We start from the raw sequence: 15,050 nt of genomic DNA, 5'->3' as shown, positions 1-15,050 counted from the left end.
TATGGACTTTAGTATCAAGACCTAAAAATTATTCAATAATTGGCACAAAATGGGTCTTTAGGAACAAATTAGATGAACATGGAAATATAATAAGAAATAAAGCAAGATTGGTTGCTAAAGGTTATAATCAAGAAGAAGGAATTGATTTTGATGAGACCTTTGCATCTGTTGCTAGATTAGAGGCCATTAGACTTCTACTTGCATATGTTTGCTTTATGAAATTCAAATTATTTCAAATGGATGTCAAAAGTGTATTTTTGAATGGTTATATTGCTGAAGAAGTCTATGTAGAACAACCCCCAGGATTTGAAAATCATGCTTTTCCTAATCATGTTTTTAAATTAAATAAAGCTCTATATGGATTAAAACAAGCACCTAGGGCTTGGTATGATAGGCTAAGCAAATTCTTACGAAATAATAGTTTTTCAAGAGGTAATGTAGACACAACCCTCTTTATTAAAAAAAATCAAAATGATATGTTAATTATCCAAATTTATGTTGATGACATTATTTTTGGGTCTACTAATGAATCTCTTTGTCAAGACTTTGCTAAGCTCATGCAGGGGGAGTCGAGATGAGCATGATGGGAGAACTTACTTTCTTCCTCAGATTTCAAATCAAACAAACAAAAGAAGGAATCTCCATCACCCAAAGCAAGTACACCAAGGAATTACTCAAAAGATTTGGAATGGAGAACTCCAAAGCAATTGGCACACCCATGAGCCCCTCATGTAAGCTTGACAAGGATGAAGAAGGTAAATGCATAGACTTAAAATACTATAGAGGTATGATTGGCTCTCTATTATATTTAACTGCAAGTAGACCTAATATCATGTTTAGTGTTTATTTATGTGCTAGATTTCAATCTAATCCTAAAGAATCTCACTTGAATGCTGTTAAAAGAATCCTTAGATATTTAAATGGTACTCAAACTCTAGGATTATGGTACTCTAAGGACTCACTAATTGATTTATTAGGATATTCAGATGCTGATTTTGCTGGATGTAGATTAGATAGAAAGAGCACTAGTGGAACTTGCCAATTTCTTGGAGTTAACCTAATCTCCTGGTTTAGCAAGAAATAAAATTCGGTAGCACTGTCTACGGCTGAGGCCGAATACATTGCAGCCGAAAGTTGTTGTGCTCAAATCTTGTGGATTAAGCAATAACTCGAAGACTTTGGTATCAAACTTAATGAAACACCCATAAGATGTGACAACACTAGCGTCATAAATCTAACTAAAAATCCAATTCAACATTCAAGGTCTAAACATATTGAAATAAGACATCATTTTATAAGAGAACATGTTCAAAATAAAAATATAATTCTTGAATATGTTTGCACTAAAAATTAATTAGCTGATATCTTTACAAAGGCCCTTAGTGAGGATAGATTCTGTGAAATTAGGAGAAATCTAGGAATTCTTGATCCTTTTGCCTAAATGTTTCTCCAATTTCAAGAAATCGATGTCAAAATATCTTTAAGCTCAATTTCATCATCTCTCTTGGACCTAAAAGCTCAAGATTATCATTCTCACAACTTGTCATTGAGCAAAATTTCTTCTCCCAAAATTTTAATTTTTTTTGAAATTTATTCATATTTTTTTCTGAATTTTTGTGATTCTTGAGTCGACCCCCTAGGGTCGACCCAATGGCATACTTGAAATTCTTTGCCAACTTCCCACGGGTTCTTTTCTTTTTAACTTAAAGCCCGTTCATGAGCTGACTCATTCTTCTTCTTCGTCTTCCTCCCTCTAAGACTCTTTGTCCTCATCTTCGTTCTCTCCAAAATCAAAGATTTAGCCCAAAGATCATTCTCCCTTCACATCTCCACCTCAAACCCCCTTGGAAAAGGAGCTTCTCGCATCTTTCTCTCTTGATTAAAGCAGTTGGAGCGTGCCCTAGCTTCCACCGTTCTTCTCAAAATCATCATTTCTCTCCACCAAAATCTCTTTCCATCCTCTAGTAACCTTCCTTCTCCTCACCCATTTGATCTTCCGAGTCTCCCTGCCTGCTCTTGTGGTGAGAATGGCCCCAAAGATGAAACTCCCTCAAAGAAGAAAATCAGTCCGTGCACTGGAAGAAGGCGTCCGCAGAAAAAGGCAAGCTTCTCAGTCCTCCTCAGCTCCCATTCCGACTTCAGCGTCTGCACCAGGTCTCTCTCAGTCTCCTCTTAGCCCTAGCAAAATTCCTCTCTCTGATAGAAAGGTAGAAACCGACAAGAATGTGGACTTTAGATTCTTTGAAAAAGAAGGTTTCTTTTTTGGGTCAAAGATCAAAAATCAAGGTTGGAGATTTTACTGTTCTCTCAAGGAAGTTACATATGTAGACTTGGTTAGAGAGTTTTATCTAAATCTGCACTATGGCAATGGAACAGTAACTTCTACTATTAAGGGAATTGAAATATGCTTAGATCCTATTATTTTGGGAGAGATTCTACATTTGCCCTGTGAGGGATATTCTTACATGGAACTCCCAGTGAAGGAAGAGGGGATCAATGTAATTTTAGGAGGAACCTACTCGGGAAGTCTAAATAAATTAGAAGCCAAAATCTTGTCAATTGAAATGAGGATTTTACATCAATTAGTGACAAAGCTTTTCTTCCCGAGGAGTGGTAGGCATGACCTCCTTTCTGGCCGAGATATTTGTATAATGTTTCATGTGATCAACCAAACCCCTTTAAACCTCCCTGCTTTAATGATTGAGGCCATGAGAGAAACACTGAATAGATCCAAGGCACATCTGCCTTTTGGTATGGCCCTCACACTGGTTTTCAGGAGGTTTGGAGTCAGTTTTGAGGGGGAGGCATTTGCTAAGCTTTCTCACGCCGACACCATCAACCAACACACTCTGCACCGCATGGGATTCACTAGAATTGATGGTGGTTGGATCAAGGGTACAGAAGAAAGAGCTGAGGATAGAGCTGAGGACAGAGTTGAGGACAGAGCTGAGGAAGAAGGTCTCTCATCTCCTCTCCATGACTTCAGGACAGCATCTCCAGATATCCAGTTTGTTTCAGACCCAGAGGCTGGCCCTTCAGAGTTCACCAGGAGGCACACACCAGTTCAGCAGCCAGACAGCAGAGCACCTTCCTCAGAGTACAGATTGGCTGATGATCAGATTGAGCAGATTTCTCAGCGTGTGGCTTTCTTGCTTTCTCGTCAGTGGAGCACTTCTACATTTGCACCGGGATCCACATCATTGGATACATCTGATCAGACCTTGATCCTCCATATCTCCACTGTATTTCAGATGATCACAGATCAGTCAGTTCGGATTCAGCAGCTCGAGGATTGCATTTTGAGACTGACTGGGAGAGTACTTGACTTGCAGGGGCAAGTCTTAGCTTTGGCCCATCCTCAGCCACAGGAGTCCACTATTGAGGTCACAGACCTTACTGCGAAGGCTGGCAGGCTCAGAGGTGTATTGGAGGATGGTTTTGATTTCTTGAGGAGAGAGATCAGAGGCTCTAGTGAGCATGCTTCTACACAGTTCACTGCACTACTTCAATCTGTTTCGAGAGCTCTGAACGTTCTTGATTCCATCAAGCTCTCTCTTGCTTTCCAGTCTTTGGCCTCTGAACGCTCTCAGCCTTCAGGATCATCTCGCCCACCTACTCGTGCTAGCACCTCCACTCGTGGCAGAGGCAGACGGGGTAGAGGATGAGTCCTTGGTCGTGATCCATCATCTCCCCACCCCATCTCTGATACATCTGATTCTGATCCATAGAGTCTTGTGTCCTACTAGATCCTTGTTGTTAGTCATGTTTGTTGTTCTTTCTAGGATCTATCATTTGGGCCATGTAATGATGTTAACTAGTTGACTTTTATATTATGAAATATGTATTGGAACAGTTAATGGTATTAATCATCTTTTAATTATATATCTACTCTTTGTAATGATATCAATCATCTTTTGATTATATCTTCTCTTTGTTGCTAATTCATATCTATAGTACTCAATGGCATATTTTGTTTTATGATAGCTGTATTCAGGGGGAGTAAACATTAATGATTAGCACAAGAAGTTTGAAGAAACACTAAAGATAGAATGTATTCAAAAAAAGAGGGGGAGTTAACAATGTTTGATGATGGCAAAAAGGGAGAGAAATTAATGAAAAATATCAAAAGAAAGATTATTAAATGACTTAAAAATACAATGAGTAAATTGCTAAGCAAAAGTATCAAAAGAGAGATAAATACAAAACTTAATAATAAAATGAGTGAATTGGGAGAAATTAACAAGATTGCTAACAAAATGAATGAATTGCTCTGATACCAATTGCTAAGCAAAGCAAATGAGCAACCTTTAAAATTACTTCTTAAACATGCTCTGATATGCTTTAAAATTAGACATGCTCTAATACATCTTAAAATTAGACATGCTCTAATACATCTTAAAATTTTACATGCTCTGATACATCTTAAAATTTGACATACTCTGATATACTTTACAATTAATTCTTAGACATGCATTGATACACTTAATTGTTAAACTTGCTCTGATACTAAAACTAAATAATCAAATGAGAATGAGCAAATTTTCAAGATACAACTTGGTCTGATACTAAAATTAAATAATCAAATGAGAATGAGCAAATTTTCAAGATGCTAGGAAATTTGAAAAACAAGCAAATGAGCAAATGAGCTATTTTCAAACACACATTTTTCAAATCATAAGGTAAATTCTGCTTTGCCCTGATAACAAAAATAAATTTTTTGCTCTGATACCAAAATCACATAATCAAATGAGCAAATGTTCAAATCATTAAGCAATGGGCAAATTATTTATGCAAATGGGCACATGTATCACATGCCAAAAGAATCAATCTTCTTTTCAAGCAAATGCACTTATAAGTTGGTAGTAAATTTCCTATTTATCTTCAAAACTACCTATAATGCATTTCATTCCTTTGAAATTCATGATCATTGATTCATATAAATGCTTTTGTTCAAATATTTTGTCATCATCAAAAAGGGAGAGATTGTTGCTCCTTAGATTGATTTTGATGATTACAAAGCAGTTGAAGGGGTACCAATGATTTTCACTTAAAAAAGACTTATTGCTCTTCAGGGGCAAAATTGTAATTTTACCAAAACCCTAATTTGATAGTATCAAATGATAGAACAAAAGATTTGTGATCCAATGGTGAAAATTTTATTGATTTTGGACTTATATTTTGAAAGATATGCACGATTGAAAATCATGAGTCGACTCATGAGTCGACTCATAGCACATGAGATGACTGTCATGCTGATTTTTCTGGCCGGCACAGACTTGGTAAAACCTGTGAGTCGACCCATGAGTCGACCCCCAAGGCATGAGTCGACTCATGAGTCGACCTCTGCGGGTCTTTTTGCCAGTTTTACAGAACCATGGATCCCATTCACTTCTGTGATGGTTTTCCACAGAGGTCGACCCATGAGTCGACCCCCAGGCATGAGTCGACTCATGAGTCGACCCCTGTGATGGGATTCTTCCGCAACGGCTAGTTTTTAACCCATTTTAAATGCTTTTAATGCTCATTTAATGCAGTCTAACGGCTCTTTTTCAGTCTAGAATGATTTCCTCTATCTCTTAAAGCTATAAAAAGGAACAAAAAGGTGAGAATTAAATAGAGCATCCAAGTAGAGAGATTTTGAAAAAGGGATTTCAAGCCAACTTTTCAGCCCTAAGCAAGAGCTCATTCAAAGCTTTCAAGAAGCCTTTAATCCAAGCTCACCAACTCCTCAAGTGCACATTCAAGTCTCCATCCACCTTGAGGAAATCCAAAAAGGGTCTTCTTCTCTTGAGTAAAGTGTATTTAAAGTTATATTCGCTCATTGAAGGAGCTTTCTGTGTGCTTAATTGTGCTGTAAATTGTTATACTCAGTTTGAGTGATTGGTTTTATTTTGGAGGGGTTCCAAAACAAGGAAAGGTTGATCCGAACCTAGAATCGAAGTGTATTGGGTTGGTTTGTACCCGAGAAACAAGTGGTCTAGCTTGGGATAGCTAGAGTCAGAGTTTCTGACGTTTGTATTTGGGTTGAGTACAAGATTAGTGGATTGAAATTCCCAAGTAGGAGCTTGGGGAGTGGATGTAGGTGCAAAGTTGGCACCGAACCACTATAAATCCTTGTGTTTGGTGTGTGTCTAATTGCTCTTCTTTATCTCTTCATTATTCTCTTGCATTCTTGCTCTTGCTATTAGCCTTGAATTAATTCTACTCACTCTATCTATTTAGCTTTGTCAAATATTTCTCATAAGTCATAAGTTAAGCTTAAAATTTTTAGAAACCCAATTCACCCCCCCCCCCTCTTGGGTTGCATAGCTGGGCAACACAACCTATCTGGGCATGGGTGCGTCTGACCAAATCATTTGAAATGTTCAAATGATTCAAATGATGAAAAGGATGACATATTTAGAAGAGAATTGGATTCTCTCTCAGTAGATTCTTTTTTAGAACACAATGTATCTAAAACGAGAAGTTGAACTTTGTTAGATATGATTCAATCCACGATAGAGTTCACTAATCTGCCTGTTTCAGGATTGTGCTCTTGTATGATTACTTGTTTTACTCTGAAAATATATTGAGTAAGTCTGTTGTGCAGATTCCATATGAGATATGGATCGGGCATAGACCTAGACTCTCTCACCTTTGGGTTTGGAGTTGATCGACCTATGTCAAAGGTTTGCATACAGATAAACTTGGTTCTTGGTCCAATAGGTGTTTAAGGGTTACTAATTCTATCATGCTGAAGAATATAAGATGCTCATCAATAGTAGGGCATTCCTTTTGGAAAAGAATTCCTTAGAGAAGAAACTGATGCCTATCAAGTTGAACTTGAAAGTTTGACTGGTAGAAAATGAACCGACATAATCTAGTAAACCTACCGAACCATATTTGATTAGATCCAACTCGAAGCCCATTAAAGTAAATGCAATGCAGTGATCTAACTCTGAGAAGTGGCTTGGAGCCATTAAATCCAAATTGAAGTCCATAGAAATCAATAGTGTATGGACACTAGATGATTCACCTGAAGGAATAAAACCCATTGGGTGTGAATAGATTTTTTAAAAGGATCAGAGTAGCACACAGACGGAAAGGTGGAGACCTATAAAGCTCATTTCGCTATTATCCCAAAGTTAGAACATACGTTTTGAACATATGTCTTTAAAGAGGAACCCTGCATTTACAAGTGGACAAAATATTCTATAGTGTTATTCCTTGTGTTGTCTGTGGATGAAATTGTCTTAATCGAAAATGGCATTCCAGCATTGCAAGGAATAAAGGTTTGGGTGTCATCTAATTTTTTCATGTTCAAGATCAGATATGGTATGCTCACTAATGGTAGTGAGCAGATACCAGTCTGATCTAAGTAAGAACCACTGGAAGATTGTATAGACAATCCTTAAGTATTTGAAAAATACTAAGATCCAGTGACTCAAATATGAAAATATTGACTTTAAATATGTGGATATTTTGATTTTAGTCAGATCAAGATGACAACAAGAAAGTATCGGATCATACCCTAATTGTAGGAGCAATCTGCCAGAAAGGTTTCAAGTAGGATACTTTAGTCTACTCAGTTAGTGATGTAGAGTACATCGTAGCATATGATGCTGCCACATAAGCTATGTAATTGCTGAGCTTCATTAACAGGTTTGGAGTGGCACCCTCCACTGATGGTCCAGTCCTATCTTAGCACTGGAGCCATAAATTTGGCTAAAGAATCGAAGGACCAGCATACTCTGCACTTTTGATTTTAGATCAGGGTGACATCGATCTTTGGAAGATCGATGAAAAGGGAGAACTTGACTGACCCATTTGCTGAGGCCGCGGAACTAGGAAGTTCTACGAACTCAAGTAGAAGATAGGATATTTGATATCATTCTGATTGGCTTTAGTACAAGTGGGAGTTATTGGAAAATGTATCCTAAAGTCTATCATCTAAGTGGTAGATGATTGAAATTAGTATATGAATTATCTAATAATAATAGTTATTTGGCAAGTTCATCATAAAAGTTCTATCTTTCTTAAATGAACTCTTAAATTATGATGAAGTTCTTAAAACCACAATCAATCGATAAAAGAAGATTTATCGGATGGTTCTTAGACTGTTCACGACCAAATGATAAGTTATTAACAAGGACGATAACTTATCAAGTGTAGGTCGCTGTATGCCATATGCGTTGGTTATCCTCATAACCAAGTGGTGTGGAGACACTGGTATGGCATCGAGGTGAGATGTAGGAGTACATCTATATTGAATGTGACCAATGTAACACTCTACTGTCAAGAGTAGTTAGCTAAGACCAACAGATATAGTATCCCTCCGACTTGAGATCACCACAGTGACTTGCAAGCAACTCACTGTGCTTTGGTGCCGGACTGCCTGTATTTTTAATATAGGTTTGAAAAGTTTTTGAGTACAGTCAAGTACTTGTGAAGTTGGTGTGTGAGTCAAGATGGGATTGACCACTCCTGATTAACTTCAGGAAGAGAATGTCTCGCTGTGTTTCAATTTAGCAAAACCTAGGCCTGGGTAATCCTCGTGAGGAGTCATGGAATTTGCAAAATTTTGAGACACAATAGAGATGACTTGTATGAGTGATTGATAGCATACCCAAAGTCATCTTGAGCATTATTGGTCAAAAAGATGAATTATATGGTAACCATGGGTCAGGGTTCTTAGAATATTGCTTTGCATACATTCGACCTATCTGGATGTCAGGAACCATTGCTAGATGGTTACTTCGACTGATGCAGGAATTGATTCTTATGCTACCAGCTTAGGTTCAAACCTATAGGATCACACACATAATAGGTTGTAACCTAATCAGATGGTTAATCGATGATTGAGAATCATTCTAAGGTTAAACAATCAATGTGATTGATGTTTAACCTAATGCAAGTGTTGCAGGAGGATCATTAGCAATTGGATTGCTAATTGGCTCAATCTGATTGAGCAATTGAGCTGAGATTAAGTCTAATTGAATATGATTCAATTAGAATTGATTTGAATTTAATTGGATTAAGTTTAATTGATTTATTGGATAAGCCAGTTTGAAGGGAGAACAAGTCCCTGTTTGACTAGGACTTGTATGCACCTAATTCTTAATTAAGTTAGGATTTAAATTAAATATGATTTAATCTGATTTAATTAGACTCTTAGTTGGACTAGGATCAATATTAATTAAGTTATAGTTAATTTAAATTAGGTTCAAAGTATTTGACCTAATCTAAATAAGAATCCTAGTTAGACTAGGATTTCATCTTCTCTTGCGCCACCTAAGAAAATTAAAGCCCATGCCCACTAATTAATTCTAGATAATTTTTTTATGATTTCTATATCTAAGGAAATTAATCTCACACCACTTATTCTAGATTTTTAAAATCAGATTTGATCTGATTCAATATAAAAATTAATTTGGTTCATTGTGAAAAGTGGTTTAGCCTATTTCTCTTTTTGAAAGAGTCCCTTTTCACAAGGACTCTTCCCTCCCTCTCTTGTGCCAACTTTCTCTATGTTTATCCTTCTTTTTATGACCCCTTTTGTGGTTATTTTTATGCTATCCATGAAATAAATGATATAGGGTGCTTCCAAGAGTTGGATGCCCCAAGGACTCCTTGTTAGACTAGGTCTTATAACCTAGTCTGCCATAAAAAAGGAGGCCGCCCCATATGCCATGATATAGGAGTCAAAAATTCATGGAAAATTGAGAAAATTATCAAAGGAGAATGAAGAAGACCTGGGAGGTTTTAGGCACCAAAATCCATGGAGGAGAGTCCTCTAACAAGAGATCAAAAGTTGATGTCTTGTAGAGAAGAAAGGTAAAAGAGAAGATTGTCTTCTCTTATTGGTTTTCTTTCATATTTTTTTCTCTTTATTTTTATATTTTTATATGATAAAAATATGAGAGAAAAAGAAGGATTATATAGGTGGTTTGAGGTACCAAAATCCTTGGAGAAAAGTCTTCAATCAAGAGATCAAAGGTTGATGTCTTGTAGAGAGAAAGGTAAGAGAGAAGATTATCTTCTCTTATTATTTTTTTCTTTCATATTAATTTCTCTTTGTTTTATGTCTTTTTATATGATAAAAAATTTAAAAGAGAAAGAGGGATGGTGTGGTGAATTCATGCTCCAAAGAGTTAGAGCATGGTGATCTTATTTTGGACATGATATGATCATGTTCTGATGGAAGAAGAAGAAGAAAAGAAAGTCTTTTCTTAAGGTTTCTTTTAGAACCCTTCTTCTCTATAAATTATGAGATCTTTTTATGAAAAAAATCAGATATCATAAGATTTAAAAACTAAAAAAATATCAAGAGAAGAAGGTTTTCTCAAGTCCTAGCATAGAGATATTTTCAGGATATCAATTGTTGATGTACTGAAGGAGAAGATCTGTCTTCTCTTAGGACCCTTTTCTATTAAATATTAATTTTGATTTTAGGAAGGTCAAAAGGTTTGACTTCTCCTTATTCCTCCTCATATTCTTCATCTCTTGGAATGTCCAAGAGATCCAAAGAATATTTTTAGATTAACCATCCAGAGGGATCTGCAAGAAGCTAGCACTTCGAGCAGATCTTCATTCGACGAACCTCCGATTTTGTTGTAGCCTCATGTGAATTATCTGTAGAGGCTGAATATGTGTGCGGCTCCAAAGACAACAAAAAAAATCAACTATGGAGTTCTTGACCCGCATGAAGGTAAGAGATCTGATCTCTTCTTTTATCTAGATATGATCTAGGTTTTACATCTGAAACTATTTCAGATCTAGGGTATTGATTTGATCAATACTAAATCTTTTATTTTTTGATTTATAAATATAATATGACATATTATAGGTCCTAATTATAGAATTTAATAATTTGATTACATATATTTGTAGATTAAATTGTTTAATTTATATGTTCCGCTGCATTATATTTCAAAAAAATTTTTGAAATTCATGCATGAAACCCTGCACCTTTTCCAACAGATAGTATGACTGTCAAGTGTGTCTTGATTAACTTAATCATATGATTAAGTCAATATCATAGATGGTGAGTTAATTTAGGATTCGATCCTGCTAACTCTCTCAAGTTCCTTCTTTAGCATCTCTCTAGAGAAAAAGGTGAAAATTATCTTCACTATGGGTATCTATTATCATTACAGCAATGATGAATATTAGAGATAAATTGCAAGAGTTGTCTTGCAAATGTGAAGCAGTAGCATGATGCAAAAATTATATTTGCTAATAGTTTATATATGATACAAACTAATTTATCATTGAGTGTTTCAGCTTCAGTATTTTGGGTATGTGATACCTTATATAGGTTCTACTTATGCAAAGCGTTGCTGGACCAATAAAGCTAAAAAGAGGTGATTACATGCTTTTTGACACTGATGGATAGTCCATTCATGCTAAGGCTATAGGAACCTACCAGCAAGGTTTAGAAGTTAGTGGACTATTGTTATATGCCTAAATTTATTAAAAATATTATTTTAATTCTTTTGGTATTGTAGCATGATTTTGAAATTAATATAAAGAGTAAAAGTTACTCTTCTTCTGATAAATTTTATGGCTATGGTTTTATGACAGTGGTCTCATATTTCTATCACTCAATGATGTTGTTCTTCATATTGATAAGAATAAGAAAAGAATATGTGATGGTTATATATCTTTGGCATTATCAACTCGGCCATTTTTGTGAATCAAAGATAAACAAGTAATATAAAGAAGAGTTCTTTGTCTATATAATTTTGAATCATATAGAACTTATAAATCTTGTCTCATAGATAAAATGATCAAGATCCCATTTACTAGATATGAAAAAAGGCACAAGCAAATTATTAGGCCTTGTACATATGGATGTTCAAAAGCTAATAATATCTCAACTCAAAGATGGACACTTCATATGAGATATGGTGTATTCTCTAATTTGCTTCATAAATCTCATTCTGAGGATATGCCCTAAAAATTGCTGTATATATTTTGAATTAGATACCATCAAAATCTATTACTAGCACTCCATATGGGATATGAAAAGAGGCAAGTTATCCAATTTATGTAAAAAGAGTTGATGTACATAAGTTTTATGCTATATCAGATTTATATAAGTTTATAGATTATCCTAAAAGTAGTATGTGATACTACTCCTACCACCTTACTAGACAAAGTATTTTGTTAGTAGGTATGCCACCTTTTGAAAAAAAAAATTTCTAAGAAGAGGACAGTGGGAGGATAATTGAACTTTAGAAGTTCAAGACCTATGAACTATACCATCAAAACCTGTGGAGTGTCCATAATTTGATCCTCGACCAGATATGCCTATTGATGAGGCACGACCATGACACATACCTCCTTACCCAAAGTCAATCTGATTGTGTAACGTACCACTCAAAATATAGGTTTGTCATTGTGAATGACTATACACCATACGTCATTGTGAATGATGTTTTTCTTGACCTATTTGGAGATAGTCATGAGTAGAGACTCTGACAGATGGCTTGAAACCATGATATCCGAGATGAACTCCTTATATATCAACCAAGTATGGACTATGGTTGTAGCACCTATGGGTATGATTCAACAAGCTGCTAACAGGAATGTCAATCTAAATTTTTGCTTGCTATTGCCACACACTATCTAGGGAGTTTGTCTCTAGTGGGAAGGCAAATCTATTTATGGATTATAACAGGTATTGAGGAGTTGGTACTTTTATTTTTGATGAGATAGTCAAAATATTTGACTTTATCAAAATATGGATGAACCAAATATGTGCAAGAAGATAAGTGGGAGTCTAACTTACTTCTTGGGTTTGTATGTAGATGACATACATCATATTGGAAAGCTAGTCCTAATGTTGCATTTGATCAATGACATGCTTATCACAAAAAAATTTATGGAAAAGACTTGGGTTAAGCATCCAATATACTTGACATCTATAGTGATAGATCTAAGTGGATGCTAGGGTTGTCCCAGTCTAGATACATGGATTTTATGTTGAAGAGGTTCAACATGAATAGGTGTAAAAAGGTTTACTTATCCATATATTTAATGTACCTAGCCTGATGTGGTTTATGTCTTATGCATAATCATTGATTTCAGATAGATCCATGATAGGATCTTTTGAAAACTGTGAAAAGCATTCTCAAAAAACTTGAGAAGTACTAAAAGAGCAGTAAATTGGAAGAGTTCCAAACAGCAAACTGTGTTTGACTCAGTTAATTGGTGTTAGTAAAGATTGCTAAGGAAAGTCGCTTGATGAAAAGGTTCATCATTGAGTTGGATGTGGTCTCACTAGGAACCCACACACATCCTATGGCACTTTCACCTCATTCATGATTAGATTATAAATTGAGTTCATATAAATAACAGTATAATGGACTAGGTTACTAAGCCTTAACACAGTAGCAGGGTGTTCGCCATCCTGATTGCATAGGCATCAAGTACAGGGGTGATTCAATTTAGTACAAGTGAGAGATTGAAAGAATAGTGCCCTACAAGCCAATCGCATGGGTAATATGAAGAAACCTTTCTATATTTTCTTCCTACTCATTTATATGATATTAGTTATTTTATTCATAAAATATTATATTTTATCATTTGCTGCATCATATTTTTATGATTATGATAAATCTCATATATTAGGACAATGATTTTAGGACCATAATGAGATCATACCAGTGAGATCTAAAATTTTGATATCCCTAATCTAAAATATTTTCAGTCATTGGATCATCGAGTCAGAGATCGATGATATCGGTAAGATTGGTACATCCTATGTATGCTCGATGGAGAGAGTGGTTGATCTCACAATCACTTGTGTGGTGACATTAATACAAAGATGTAGATACTCATTAGAGAATGAGTTCACTGAACTAACTCGCAGAAAGAACATCTGATGGAGCCTTACAACATATCGATAGATGATTCTCCAGTGGGAGTGGTGCATGTGATCTATTGACCTGAGATCACCATGGTATCTTGTGTATATGGATCCTTACTTTAGTTTATTCCCTAGCATATTATTTTAAGATGTGTGTGGGATATTTTGGGTATGGTGAAATATGCATAGAGGTTGTGAGTGATTAATAAAAAATCGATCACCTTGTAAGATGAGAGAATATCCTATGTGATCTTATAGGATGATGACTCTGAGAGTCTTTGGCTAGAGCAGGGATGAACAGTAAAAAATATTTCTGCTGGTTCATCAATCGAGTCATCATCATCAGATTGAGATACATATAGATAGATATTTGGGCTTGATATGTTTTCATGCCCATGGCTTGTCTGGGATGTTATGTGATCGAAGGATTGAATTATATACAAACTCACCATGAAAAGATAATTTTAGTATTTTCATCAAATTTTAAATCTTTCGGACAGTCATGACATATTGCTAGACGTCAATCTTGACTTATGGACTCATCAAAATTAAAAGAGTTTAATTTAAAAATTAATTAGAAAGAGTCTTAGTTGATTGAGACTCTTAAGCTGACCTAATCTAATCGGATTAGAGTTACGTCGAGAGTCTAGATCCACTGCTGGCTAGATTTGAAATTCAATGGATCACACATAATAGAAATTTGATCTTGGTCCAATCTATTTGGAGTTATTGTAAATCCTATAGGTTAATTGAATTACTAGCACATGAATTAGCCCATGTTTTCAATTGGGTTTAGTGCAAAGGTATTTGTGCTAACCCTTTAACTTGTTGCCTTGACCTAATGTGATTGGGTTTGAACCTATAATTAAATAGGTGGCTTATCTAGTTTTTATGGAAGAGTTCCATATGAGACTAACCTCCTTCATGCCAAAAGCCATGTACAAACAAATGTCACGCCCCATTTAATTTAGGCATTAAAGAAGAAGAGTCCTTCTTTCATACTTCTCTAAAAATCCTTACCATATTCCACACATCCCTTTATTTTTTGCACCATTAGATGGCACCTTGGGATATATGGGCAAAGAAGAGGAGGAGTCCTTCTTTAAGAAGGAACTCCATGCAAAACTTAAATAGGATGTGCTTTTCTTTTGTGCGATGAAATGGAAGAGTCCATTTCATATTGGACTCTTAACTTCTT

This window comes from Elaeis guineensis, chromosome 5 (genome assembly GCF_000442705.2).
Source record: "Elaeis guineensis isolate ETL-2024a chromosome 5, EG11, whole genome shotgun sequence".
Taxonomy (NCBI): Eukaryota; Viridiplantae; Streptophyta; class Magnoliopsida; order Arecales; family Arecaceae; genus Elaeis; species Elaeis guineensis.
The sequence above is the reverse complement of the archived record's forward strand: the minus strand, read 5'-3'. Positions refer to the sequence as shown.